We start from the raw sequence: 14,139 nt of genomic DNA on the forward strand, positions 1-14,139 counted from the left end.
GGGAGTGGCTTTGCAGGTTTTACTGGCAGAGGTTGGGGCGGAAGGGCTAGGAATGGAGTTTATGCAGTAAACAGCTGGGAGTGGGGCTTGTGTAGTAAACAGCAAAATGGAGTTAATCTGGCCCTCTCATTTTCCCCTTTCTCTTGTGACTGATGCTCAATCCTGAGCTCTATCTTCTACAGTATGCATGGGGGCATTTTGGGAACAGAGGACTAAGCGGGGAAATAGCTGCACTGCCATGCAGAAGTCTTTGGTTAAATTTAGTACTGTGTCATGTAAGCAGGGGGTTAGGCCAGTGGTGCAAGCCCACCAAAGATTTCTTGGGGGCTGGAGGTATTGTGATTGATTCCAAAAGTAGGAGCTGTTACAGAGGTGGGCAAACTGGGTGGTAGGAACACCAGTAAGATTAAGGGTTGGTGTAAATTCAGGGATGATGTACACACAAGTATGAGTAATAGTACTATTAGTGGAGAGGGGCCCATTTTGGGGGTTGAGTCTTACGAAGTTTGAGTTTCAGGGGGTTGTCAGGGTCCTTTAACAGTTTCCACTCTGGTGTGTAGTCCTCAGCGTCAGCGAACAGGTTTGCCAGCCAGACGTGGGTGTGATGGATCCAGGAGGTGATGCCGTCCACCTTGATGGCTGTCGGGGTGGTCAGGATAAAGGTATATGGGCCCTTCCACCGTGGCTCTAGCGACTCCCGCCAGTGACGCTTGACATACACTCAGTCTCCAGGTTGGTAGGCATGTGGGTCAGGTCCCGACCTGGATGAATACAGGTTAATGAGCCTCCGCCAGTCCTGCTGTTGAGTTTTTTGAAAGCAATCTGCAACCTTCTCTTACAAAGCTGCTCCCGTCCATGAACCAGGTGTCCTCGGCATCTGGGAGGGGTTGGTCTGTCAGGTCCTGGCGCACACTGAAAGACTGGGATAGAATATCAGTGCACTCGTGGGGGCGCCTCCAAGTCCGGATCTGGTAGCAAGGTTGCTGGGTTTAAAGATGTTTTAGGCAAGAACTGAATGCGCAGGGGGTTAAGTAGCAGACTCTGATAGTGGGTGAGGCAGGCGTTACTCAGCCACCTGTTGGGGGGCTGTTTTAGGACCCCTTCCACAGCGTGTGGAGTCGTAATGATCAATTCTTGTCCCAGGGTAAGTTTGTCAGCATCTTTGACCAACAGGGCAGTGGCTGCAATGATACGCAAGCAGGGAGGCCATCCTGCTGCCACTGAGTCCAGTTTTTTGAAAGATAGGCTACTGGTCGAGTCCATGGGCCCAGGGTTTGGGTCAGCACCCCTTTTGCAATGCCCCCTGCATTCATTTACGTACAGATAAAATGGCTTTTTAATATCTGGTAAGCCTAGAGCTGAGGCTGACAGGAGGGCCTTTTTGAATTTCTGGAAGGCCTCCTCTGTCTTCGGGGTCCATTGGAAGGTAGGTGATTCCTTGGTAATCTCATAGAGGGGTCTGGCTAACTCTGCGAACCCCGGAATCCATAGCCGGCAAAATCCGGCTGAGCCCAAGAACTCCCGCACCCCCCTTGCAGAGGTAGGAGTGGGGATTTTTAAAACTGTCTCCTTACGGGCTTGAGTGAGCCACTGTTGGCCTCCCTTTAGGACATACCCCAGGTAACTTACAGTCTGTTGACATATCTGGGCCTTCTTGGCTGATGCACGGTATCCTTGGCTCCTCAGAGCAGTCAGCAAATTTTCAGTGGTGAGGTCTTCATGTAGGGCCTCATCGAATATGGTGGGTGAGTTTTTGAATCCTTGTGGCAGACAGGTCCACGTCAACTGGCCGTGGAGTCCTTGGTCTGAGTTACTCCATTCAAAGGCAAACAGAGGCTGGCTCTGTGGGGCTAGAAGGAGACTAAAGAAGGCATCTTTTAAATTTAGCACAGTGTACCAGTCTTTGTCTGGAGTTAGGGTGCTGAGCAAGGTATAAGGATTGGGGACTGTGGGATGAATGTCCATAACTCTTTTTGTTTACTTCCCTCCAATCCTGTACTGGCCAGTAATTGTTGGTCAAAGGTTATTTTTATAGTTAGCAGGGGTGTATTCCAAGCAGATTGGCATGGCACCAAAATCTGATTTAGTAGAAGTCCATGAATATTGTTTTATTCCGGTAGCCCCCTGGACCCAGGATTTCTTTTTGTCCATTGGGCCGTTGTTTTGGGTTAAAACTGAATGTTGTGCTCCTGTGTCCACTAAAAAGGTTATGGGAGTCCCCTCAACTTTGAGAGTTACTTGGGGCTCATGGAGGGGAGACGAGCCCTGATAGCCCTAATCATCGAACCCCGACAACTTTGACGCCGGGATTGGAGGTTTTTCCTGATTCCTGAGGGGGCAGTCCTTTCTCCAATGTCCACTCTTTTTGCAGAGGGAGCACTGATCTTTTGTGCTCTCCCTCAGGGGACAATTCTTTCTCCAGTGCCCCCTCTGTCTGCAGTACGCGCACTGGTCACTTCTTAGGGGGATGCGTCCCCTCTCCCCTCTGTCTCTACTTGTAGCTAATCAGCTAAGGGTTTTCTCTCTTTTGGTTGCTGTGCCATAGTGGCCAGCAGAATTTTGGCTAATTTTTGGGTCTGACGCCTAGCTGACCTTTTCTTTCTCTCTTCTGAGGTCTCCCTATTATTGTAGACTTTCTCAGCCACTTCTAATAAATCCTTAAATGATTTTTCTCCTAGTCTACCCAACTTTTGGAGTTTCTGTCTAATATCTGGTGCAGACTGGTTAACAAAAAACACAATAACAGCTGCTTTTAGCCCAAAGGTACTCAATTTTTAAAGACATCAGGAATTTGAATTCGAGAGAATTCATCAGCCTCCCTCTTAATATTTCTTTTTCCTTTTTTTAGATGAATTAAATTATTACTGACAATATATGTTAGAACAGACCAATATTTTACAATGTTGGAACATATATATATACCCATAATTTACATAAAATTAATCACCATTTCATATTTGACAATGTTTCCTATACATTTTCAATAAATTAAATGAGTTTAATTTGTTTTTCTATGCCTCTCTGTGGTCTTAATATTTCAAAAAGACCAAATTTAGAGTTGTGCTTTTTGTTTTCTGGACCGAGTTTAAATCTGCTAACTTCAGTGCATGTGGTCAGCGCTGCAACCACTGCACTATGGGCGCCACACCCAAATTCAGACTTTTGATTTTGGAAGGTTTGTCAAATATCAAAAGGCCTAAAACATTGGTTTAAATAAGATTACATGCTGAAAGATTTTAAAATACATAGTCAACTGAATTATATGTAAATTCTTTTACAAATTCTTTTTTTCTTTTGAGCTTCACTTAACCTGCACAAACAATCTACAAACATTCTAAACCTTCTTTAATTTTTGTCCTGCCTTTCACTTTCCTATATGACCATTTTGTTTCAGGACAAAATTTATCACACAAATTCTTTCTTTACATCATGCCATTTTCCTTTCTATCTAATTCTTCTTACTCTTAAAATTTTCCACAAAACAGAATTTCAGTTCACTATGAAGTTACTCATTCACTTGGCCAAACTGATAATTAGAAATTTTAAAAAGCAAGAATCTTATTCTTTGACAAAGGCTTAGTTTCTTTAACAATTTAAACAACTAAATGATTACATTTTATAAATGAGAGACATTCAATGGGATATAGGATTTTCCTATTCAGAGCTGGACAGGGAACTCCTATTTTTCAGGCTCAGGGGAGCTCAGATATCAGACTCTTATCTCCAGGTGTAAACTCTCTGAGCTCCAGCAAGGTCATGAATAAAGCCGCCTGAAACCTTTTGGCTGGTTCCACCCAGACTAAGGAGCACATACTCTAATCCTCTCCTCAGACAAAAACTTAGTAAAGACCTAATAATCTTGTCCAAGGTGAGGAGCTGTATTTATCTATTTGCTAGAATATTTATTTAGTTTGTAAAGGTATATAATTTTATTTTTTAAGTTCTGGTCAAAATATTTCTTAGGGCCAATTATTTATTCTTAGACAAGGGACTCACGCAAGAAATTTCTGACCTGGGCCTCCTCCCCCCTTTCAGAGGCTATCCACCCAGGAGATCTGTTGCTGATATGGATATAGCATTGTTCCTTATGAGATTTACACTCTCTTTTTTAGATTTTTAAGGGCCATCTAGAGCTCATTAGACTGGCCAGACCATAAAACTTTTCAAGGTATGGCTTCTCTGCCTATAGTTTTGGCACTTTCCACTTTATTTGCATGTCCCTTAGTTTAATAAAATGCCACTTTATCACTGATCTGTGGCCCGCAGTCTCAATTCTTAAATTTCTGAGATTAAAACCTTTCATTTTCCCCCAAGATGACATGGCCACAAGGCTACCCACAAGATAGAAAGTGGAAAACCTGGAACTTCCAGTTTCCCTCAGGATAGCCAGGGGGCAAAGTTGGAACAGGGAAGAAGGGAACACTCACACATTTGTTTTACTCCCACTTATTGTTACCTATTTCAGTCATTCTCCAAGCACTCACACGCACACAATTTCAACGCATTTTCTATGACAGGAGATCTAACTCCACCCTCAGAGTTGTCTCAGTCACACCACATCCACACACCCTCACACATCTTTCATAGATCGGCTGGCGGTCTGGCAGATCTGGTCTTACATACTTGTTAACAGATCTGCTGGTGATCTAACACCCAGGAGGTGATCAAATTCCTCTTCCACTAAAATTGTAGTGGGCTTCAAAAGGATCTTACTTTACTTGTTACCGGTTCCTCTCTGGTGCTCAGCTTCCCCAATGACCCAACCCAGGGACCTCGCCAGCTGAGTCTCAACCAGACGTTCCTCCGGGAGAATTTGTCCCAGGAGCGCTCTGACAGCCGCATGGCCAGACCAGCAGGAGTTCCCCACGGGGGTGATTTGCGGTGCAGGTAGAATTGGACCTAAAGAATCTGACTGCACGGTTCTTCCGTCAAACCTCGCTTCCTGGTTTCCTGGAAGCAGAAGTTGGCAATAGTGCCTTGATAGAAAAGGTCTAGGACCCAGTTGTTGCAGCCTCACACGTCCGCAGGCGGGTCCAGTCATCCACTAGGACTGTGAGAAAAGCCTTGAATTTACACTCTGTACAACACTCAAAACCACAATCCAAAGAAACTATTTGACTCAGACAATCAGGACACAGGAAACAATAAACACAGGACATCAACAAGAAACCTGAAACAGAACTGGAGCCCGAGGCTCTTCTAGGCCCTATTCAAAGACCCAGTCACTCGGCCAGAAACAGAACTGGAGCCCGAGGCTCTTCCAGACCCTATTCAAAGATCCAGTCATTCGGCTCTACTCTGGAACCCAAGACTCTTCCAGACCCTATCCAAAGGTCCAGTCACTCAGCCAGAAACAGAACTGGAGCTCGAGGCTCTTCTAGGCCCTATTCAAAGACCCAGTCCCTTGGCCAGAAACTGAACTGGAGCCTGAGGCTCTTCCAGACCCTACTTAAAGATCCAGTCACTTGGCTCTACTCTGGAACCGAAGACGCTTCCAGACCCTATTCAAAGACCCAGTCACTTGGCCAGAGCCAGAGGTAGGATGGACGTCTCACACCCTACCCAAGTGGGACAGCATCCACAACCGCATCCGATCTAGCTTCTATCCCCTTCCAGACAGAACCAGATGATTATTGAAACAAGAAACACAGAAACAAGAAACACAGACACATTTGTAGTCAAATCAAGACGTCCCATGCATGGCCGGCACTCACATACCACACATACCACACACACCAAACTCACCTCCAGGACAGTGTCAGAGCAGGTCCACAGTGGGGGTTTGGGAGAAAGTTCCCGGCCAATGCACCAAATGTTGTGCCTGAAAATTATTCTCCCAAATAGCCCCAACAGATGAATCCGAGACACACTCCGATGTAAAAAATAAAAGGTGAGTTTTATTCAAGCCCGGGCCTGGTCTCTCCTGGCATGCAAGCCGAGGAAGAGCCCCCGAACCTGGGGTGGAGCAAGTTTTTATGGGGTACAGAAAGCAAGAAGGGGAGGAGGGTATGAGTACACTTTTGATTGGCGGTTGGTGATTTCATTAGTAAAGGAGGATTTGGGTTGGTACAGGTGAGGGGTAGGGGAAGGCAGCAGGGAGTGGCTTTGCAGGTTTTACTGGCAGAGGTTGGGGCGGAAGGGCTAGGAATGGAGTTTATGCAGTAAACAGCTAGGAATGGGGCTTGTGTAGTAAACAGCTAAGAGTGGGGTTTGTGTAGTAAACAGCTAGGAGTGGGGCTTGTGTAGTAAACAGCTAGGAGTGGGGCTTCTGTAGTAAACAGCTAGGAGTGGGGCTTCTGTAGTAAACAGCAAAATGGAATTAATCTGGCTCTCTCATTCTGACAGGCCCACTTGACTACACAGTCGGGGTTCCCTGTAGGAGGTTGTTAGGCCTGGCCTGCAGGCCCCCACTGTGTTTTCCCAGGTCGCTTAGGTCTCAACAAAAGCGCATAATACTCGTAAGTCTTTTTGCTCAGTTTCTAGAATTAAAAGAGCACATTTCATTTATTTTTTGTGGAAGTTTACCCCACATAAGCCCAAGAGCTGGAGACTGCTGTGAGCTGTGACGCCATTGCACTCTACTGAGGGTGATAAAGTGAGACTCTGTCTCTTTAAAAACAAACAAACAAAAAACTTGGTATCTCCTACAGCAAATCTGTTTGTTTCCTTTCTTACATTTTTGGTCTCTTTAATTCCCAGGCCTTCAGATTTCGGGAATCATTCTCAAGGAAATATCTTGAAGACCATCTTCTGCACTTAGACCTAATTTAGATGATGATATCCTAAACATCAAGCCTGGTGCTTACATGGGGTGAGCATTTTCACTGCCTTGGGAGAGGGTGTGTCTAGCTTGCATGTGGAAGGAATGTAAATCATTTATGATCGTAAAGTACTGTGGAGGATTAGAAGTGGCCACACATTTTTTGATGTCTCTCATTGAGAGGTGGCCGTCTATGATTCTGCTTCTTGGCAGCAGGCACTTTGTGTCTGTGGGGTAAACCCCCACAAAATTTAAATGAAATGTGCTGTTTTAATTCCAGAACTGAGCAAAAAGACTTGTGAGTATCATGTGCTTTTGTCGAGGCCCTAAGCGACCTGGGAAAACACGGTGGGGGCCTGCAAGCCAGGCGTAAAAACCTCTTGCAGGTAACCCCGACTGTGCAGTCAAGTCAGCCTGTCAGATAAGGGTTGAAGCGGCCCATCTGTGCAGAGGACATGACTCAAAGGTTGATGTGAGTAAAAAGAAAAACTCCATCGTAATGATGTCGAGTAAAATACTCCATCGTAACCGCAGGGTCTCCAAAGCCGTAAGAAAACAGTCATGAAGCCAGTTTCTCGGAAATTTAATTGAGTACATAGAAGAGAAAGGTTTTACTCCTCTGTTTATCCTAACCTTTAACTTCAACAATAGAAGTCAGATAATGTATTGTTCTTTTAGATCTTCCAAGAGGAATAGCCTGAGGCTAGCTTAAGATGGTCGTCTTACTTTCCCGGTCTTTCTTTTTTTTTTTTTTTTGTAGTTTTTGGCTGGGGCTGGGTTTGAACCCGCCACCTCCAGCATATGGGGCCGGAGCCCTACTCTTTGAGCCACAGGCGCCACCCCGGACTTTCTTTCTTTAGGCTAATCTTATGATGGCTATCTCACATTCCGGGACTTTCTTTCTTTCTTTTCTATAGTTTAAGATAAGAAATGAGGATGCTAGGATTACTTTCTTTCTTTTCTATAGTTTAAGATAAGACATGAGGATGTTAGGATTATTGATCAATGTGGTGTACGTGACTAGCTCCCAATAAAAGGAAGTAGAAAATAAAGACATTTTGCTACATGCCACCTAAGAGTGTGTAGTCATTTCTTGCTTTCAAACAATTCTAGGAGCGAGCTTGCACCGGCGGCCAAGCCGTCCTTCTCTCCTTGCGAGATAGAACATACAACAGTATCTGCTTTGACAAATGGAATAATGGGCCGGCAGAATAAACCCTGCCAGTTTCCAGGCATGAAGCCTAAAGAGACTAGCAGTTTCCCTCTTTCTTAACTCTGGGACCACTCTGGGATCCCTGACCTATCTTGTGTAAAGTCCAACTACTCTGAGACCACTTTGCTGGAGAGGACACACACAGGTGGTCCGATTGACACTCCTCCACTGTCAGACCCAGCAAAGGGCCTGACGTATGAGTAAAGCTATGTCAGACCCTCTGGAGCTTCTTCTTGGCCTGTCACTTAGTCAATAACATGTGGCTAAGGGGTTACCCAGCTGCACAAATTTTGGTAGGTATTCCTCTATCTTTACTCCAAAATGGATAATGGCATAGGCATCTATGGTCTTTGTCACCAGCAGGAACAAAAATCGTAGTCACTAAATCCCTCTCAATGTATATGCTGGTGTATCTGTTAAGTAGGGCTCACAATTCTTTCTTCCTAGGGTGTTTGTGAGGATTCCATTATCAAATGTAGGATAAGGGCCAGCCCAGAGCAGGGCCAACTGACGCTGTAGCTCTGCCTGCCTGCCTTTGTGCCCTGAATCCACGAACGCAGACAGGGTTGAGTGGTCTTGATGTGGGCACCCCCTCACATCCAGTGGCAGCCCTCTCCCTCCAGGAAAGAGTCATTCAGGCATTTTGGGGAGGACTATGTTTATTTACAATTTTTCTTTTTTAAGGCCAGATCTGCTTTTCCTATTATTTTTGCTAAAAGATAGCTTAGCTCCAGGGCAGTGCCTGTGGCTCAAAGGAGTAGGGCGCCAGCCCCCACTGAAAACTGCAAAAAAAAAAAAAAATCAGTAAAATAAAAAACAAAAAATTAAAAAAAAAGATAGCTTAGCTCCCATAGTACTGGTTTATCTTATGGTATATGGTAAGCAAGGTATTTCATTGTATGAGATTCAATGCAACATCCTTAAAAACTGTATATATAGGGCACAGTAGTTCATGCCTGTAATTCTAGCACTCTGGGAAGCCGAGGTGAGTGGATTACTTGGGCTCATGAGTTTGAGATCAACCTGAGCAAGAGTCTCTACTAAGAATAGAAGAACTAAGGCAAGAGGATCGATTAAGCCCAACAATTGGAGGTTGCTGTAAGCTATGATGCCACGACACCACGCAGGGTGATAGCTTGAGACTCTGTCTCAACAACAACAACAACAACAACAACAACAAACTGTATATATAATCCTTTAGGCTGTCTCTTAACATGGGACAGTACATTTTTCTAGTTCTTATCATGAATAATACTTTGAAAACCCCACTTTTGACATTATCTTGGTTTTCTTTTAGTACGCAAAATAATATATAAATATGATGTAAAAACTCATTGTGACAACTTAATAATACAAATAACCCAGTTAAAAATGGGTGAAGGATCTGAATAGACTTTTTCCAAAGATAAACAAATGGCCAAGCACATGAAAAAATGATAAACATCAGTAATCACCAAGGCAATGCATTTCAAAACCATAGTAAGGCACCATTTCATACCCATTAGGCTTGATGTAATAAAAATGACAGGCAATAATGTGGAGGAATAAACATCATGCTTACAGGGACAGTCACCAGTTCATAACACACCAAAGGAAACACTAAGAGCAAGACATTCTCCTGGCAAGCCTAGAGAAATCTTGTAAATTGGAGGCAAGCCTCAAATAACCTGGTATTCCAGAATGAGATAAGATTGGTTACTCAATAGTAAGCAGGTGTTAAACCTTAAACATCTTATGTCACTTCATTGTGGGAGTTGTGGAGAAAGCCCGTAGTTTCCTTTCTGTGGTTTTTAAGCACGTAGCTCCTGTACGTCATTACTCAGCACTTTCACACCTGTTATCCACTCAATAAATAGCCTGCAAGGGTTGTTCAAGGCTCTCCTGCACCTCTAGTGAGCCTCATCTCTTGCAAGCTTGTATTTTTTTTTTCTTTTTTTTTATTGAACGGTAACTATGTACATTAATGCACTTCTGGGGTACAGTGTGGGGTTTTCACATGCAATCTGAAATACTTCCATCAACTGGTCAACACAGCCTTCATGTCATTTTCTCAGTTATTGCTTTAAAACATTCACATTCTACTCTTAGAAAGATTCACCTGTACCCCTATAAGGTAAACCTCAGAAGCTTGTATTTTCAATCCACATCCTGGCTGTTTCCTTCATGCAGCTCTGACACAATAACAAGAAGGATGTAGAGAAACTGGAACTCTCATGCTCCGCTGGTGGGAAGGTAAAGTTGTGCAGGTACTTTGGAAAACAGTCTGGTAGTTCTGCAGGAAGCTAACAAACTGAGCAAGAGTGAGACCTTGTCTCTACTAAAAAAAAAAAATAGAAAAATTAGGCGGGCATTGTGGTGGGTGACTATAGTTCCAGCTACTTGGGAAGCTGAAGCAGGATGATCACTTGAGCTCAAGAGTTTGATCTTTGATGATGCCATGCACCCAACCCCAGGGAGACTAAACATAGAATGACCCACTGGCTCCACATTAGGTATATACTCAAGAGAAATGAAAACTTATATTTGCAACAATGTTGGAAGATGGGGAAACAAAAAAGAAAACTTATGTCCACACAAGAACTTGTACACAAATGTTCATGGCAGCTTTTTTGTAATAGTCAGAATATGGAAGCAACTCAAATATCTGCCAACTGATGAATGGAAAAATAAATTTTTCCATAGCTCAGTGAGTAGGGTACTGGCCACATACAGTGACGGTGGCAGGTTGGAAGCCGGCCTGGGCCAGCTAAAAAGAAAAGAAAAATAAATTATGGTAGGCCAGGCATGGTGGCTCACTCCTGTAATCCTAGCATTCTGGGAGGCCAAGGCAGGTGGATTGCTTGAACTCAGGAGTTCAAGACTAGCCTGAGCAAGAGCAAGACTCCATCTCTAAAAGATTAGCCAGGCATTGTGGTGGGCATCTATATTCTCAGCTACTGGGGAGGCTGAGGCAAGAGAATCACTTGAGCCCAAGAGTTTTAAGGTTGCTGTGAGTTATGATGCCATGGTACTCTGGCCCAGGGAAGATTGAGTGAGGCTCTGTCTCAAAATAAATAAATAAATACATAGTGGAAAACACATAGCTTTCATTCAGCAGGTATGAAAGTGCTGAGTAATGATGCACGCACAGGAGCTACATGCTTAGTATGTATCATTTTATTGCCAAACAACGGAATATTATTAGTATGGATACATACTTAGCTGGGTGTTGTGGCAGGCGCCTGTAGTCCCTGCTACTCCGGAGACTAAGGCAAGAGAATCACCAAAGCCCAGGAGTTGGAGGTTGCTCCAACTGAGCTGTGATGCCATGGTACTCTACCAAGGGCAATAAAGTGAGACTCTGTCTCTTAAAAAAAAAAAAAAAAAGGATACATACTAACAACATGGATGAACCTTGAAAACATGCTGGCTTGTGGTGCCTGTGGCTCAAGCAACTAAGGCTCCAGCCACATACACCAGAGGTGGTGGGTTTGAATCCAACCAGGGCCTGCCAAACAATGACAACTGCAACCAAAAACAGCCAGACACTGTGGTGGGAGGCTGAGGCAAGAGAATCGCTTAAGCCCAGGAGTTGGAGGTTGCTGTGAGCTGTGATAGCACAGCACACTACCAGGGCAACAGCTTGAGGTTCTGTCTCAAAAAAGAAAACATCATGCTACGTAAAAGAAGCCAGTCACAAAAGACCACAAATTGTATAATTCATTTATATGAAATACTCAGAATAGGTAATCTATCAAGGCAGAAAATAGACTAGTGGTTGCTTAGGACTGTGGAAGATGGGGAATACAATGGTTAATTTTAATGTCAACTTGACTGGGCCACAAAGGTCCCAGATATTTGATCAAACACTATTCTGGGTATTTTGGGAAGAGATTAAAATTTAAATTAGTGGACTGAGTAAAGCAGATTGCCCTCCCTACTGTAGGTGGGCTTCATCCAATCAGTTGAAGTCCTGAGTAAAACAAAAAGCATAACCTTCCCTTGAGGAAGAGGATTTTTCTACCTTTGGAGTCAAACTGAAATGTTGGTTTTTCCTGAGTCTTGAGCCTACTGGTCTTCAGATGGAAATTACACCACTCTTCTACTCAGGCCTTCAGACTTAGATTAAACCATCAGCTCTCCTTGGTCTTCAGCTTGCTGACTGAACTTGCAGGTCTTAGGACTTGCCTACCTCCATAATTACACGAGCCAATTCATCTATACTCATATATATATTTTCTTTTCATATATGAAATATGTTATTGGCTCTTTCTCTGGAGAACTCTATTACAAGAGAACTGGGAGGTAACAACTAAGGGATTTCTTTCTGGGGGGATGCAAATACTCTACAATTGGGCTGTGCCTGTGTCCCAGCGAGTAGGGTGCTGGCCTCACATACTTAGGGTGGCAGGTTCAAACCCTGCCCAGCCAAACTGCAACAAAAAATAGCCAGGCGAGACAACTAGAAGGTAACCCGGGGCTGAGCCAGCATCGCTGACTGGCCCTGGAGAGCCAGTCTTGTCTCAACTGCTGGACAAATCCCCTGACCCTCTAGCCAGTTGTGAACATAGGTCCTAAAAGATAGCGGATGTGCCCAACAGCGAGCCTTGTGCCTCTCTGGTGGATCAACAGCATAGCTACATAAGGGGAGCGCGTGGGGTCCCTCAAAGCTGGAAAGGCACCAAAGGATGAAACTGATTCTGCAAGGAAGATGTTGCTATCTTTAAAAACGAACTACAAAGTTGCCACAGGGGAGAATTACAAAGCTGACTGCCCTCCAAAGAACATAATACGGGAGAATAATCAGGGATCAGAAGCCACAAAAGTGGAAGAGGATTTTGTGGACCCATGGACAGTACAGGCAAGCAGTGCAAAAAGCATCGACTATGATAAGCTCATTGTTCGATTTGGAAGCAGTAAAATTAACAAAGAGCTGGTAAACTGAATAGAGAGAGCCACTGTCCAGAGATCACACTGCTTCCTGTGCAGAGGCATCTTCTTCTCACATAGAGATAAGAATCAGGTTCTTGATGCCTATGAAAATAAGAAGCCATTTTATCTCTATACGGGCAGAGGCCCCTCTTCTGAAGCAACGCACTTAGGTTACCTCATCCCATTTGTTTTCACAAAGTGGTTGCAAGATGTGTTTAATGTGCCCTTGGTCATCCAGATGATGGATGATGAGAAGTATCTGTGGAAGGATCTGACCCTGGACCAGGAAGGACCCTGACCCTCCATGGCTATGCTGTGGAGAATGCCAAGGACATCATAGCCTGTGGGTTTGATATCAACAAGACTTTCATATTTTCTGACTTTGACTACATGAGAGTGAGCCCAGGCTTCTACAGGAATGTGGTGAAGATTCAGAAGCATGTTACCTTCAACCAAGTGAAAGGGATTTTTGGTTTCATGGACAGTGACAGCATCTGGAAGATCAGTTTTCCGGCCATCCAGGCTGCTCCCTCCTTCAGCAACTTGTTCCCACAGATCTTCCAAGACAGGATGGACATCCAGTGCCTTATCCCATGTGCCATTGACCAGGATCCTTACTTTAGAATGATGAGGGACAGTGTCCCTAGGATTGGCTATCCTAAACCAGCCCTGCTGCACTCGACCTTCTTCCCTTACAGGGTGCCCAGATCAAAATGAACACCAGCGACCCCAACTCCTCCATCTTCCTCATTGATACCGCCAAGCAAATCAAAACCAAGGTCAATAAACGTGCATTTTCTGGAGGGAGAGACACCATTGAAGAAAACAGGCAGTTTGGGGGCAACTGTGATGTGGACATGTCATTTATGTGCCCGACCTTCTTCCTCAAGGATGACAACAAGCTAGAGCAGATCAGGAAGGATTATACCAGTGGAGCCATGCTTACCTGGGAGCTCAAGAAGGCGCTCATAGAGGTTCTGCAGCCCTTGATAGCTGAGCACCAGGACCAGTGCAAGGAGGCCAGAGACAAAATAGTGAAAGAGTTCGTGACTCCCCGGAAGCTGTCCTTTGACTTTCAGTACTAATGCTCATTTTATATATGCATATAAAGACATGTAATGTATCAATAATTCCAGCCCAATGAAAGCACTACTATAGGTTAAAAAAAAAATAGCTGGGCGTTGTGGCAGGCGCCTATAGTCCCAGCTACTTGAGAGGCTGAGGCAAGAGAGTCACCTAAGCCCAGGAGCTGGAG

At 44.4% G+C, this 14,139-nt stretch overlaps 1 pseudogene; it reads left to right on the plus strand.

The window, feature by feature from the left end:
* Positions 1-12,648: 12,648 nt before the first annotated feature.
* Positions 12,649-14,016, plus strand: LOC100941571 (annotated as a pseudogene).
* The last annotated feature ends 123 nt before the right edge of the window (positions 14,017-14,139 follow it).

The sequence above is a fragment of the Otolemur garnettii genome, unplaced genomic scaffold, assembly GCF_000181295.1.
Source record: "Otolemur garnettii isolate 467f Iridium unplaced genomic scaffold, OtoGar3 scaffold00046, whole genome shotgun sequence".
Classification (NCBI taxonomy): Eukaryota; Metazoa; Chordata; class Mammalia; order Primates; family Galagidae; genus Otolemur; species Otolemur garnettii.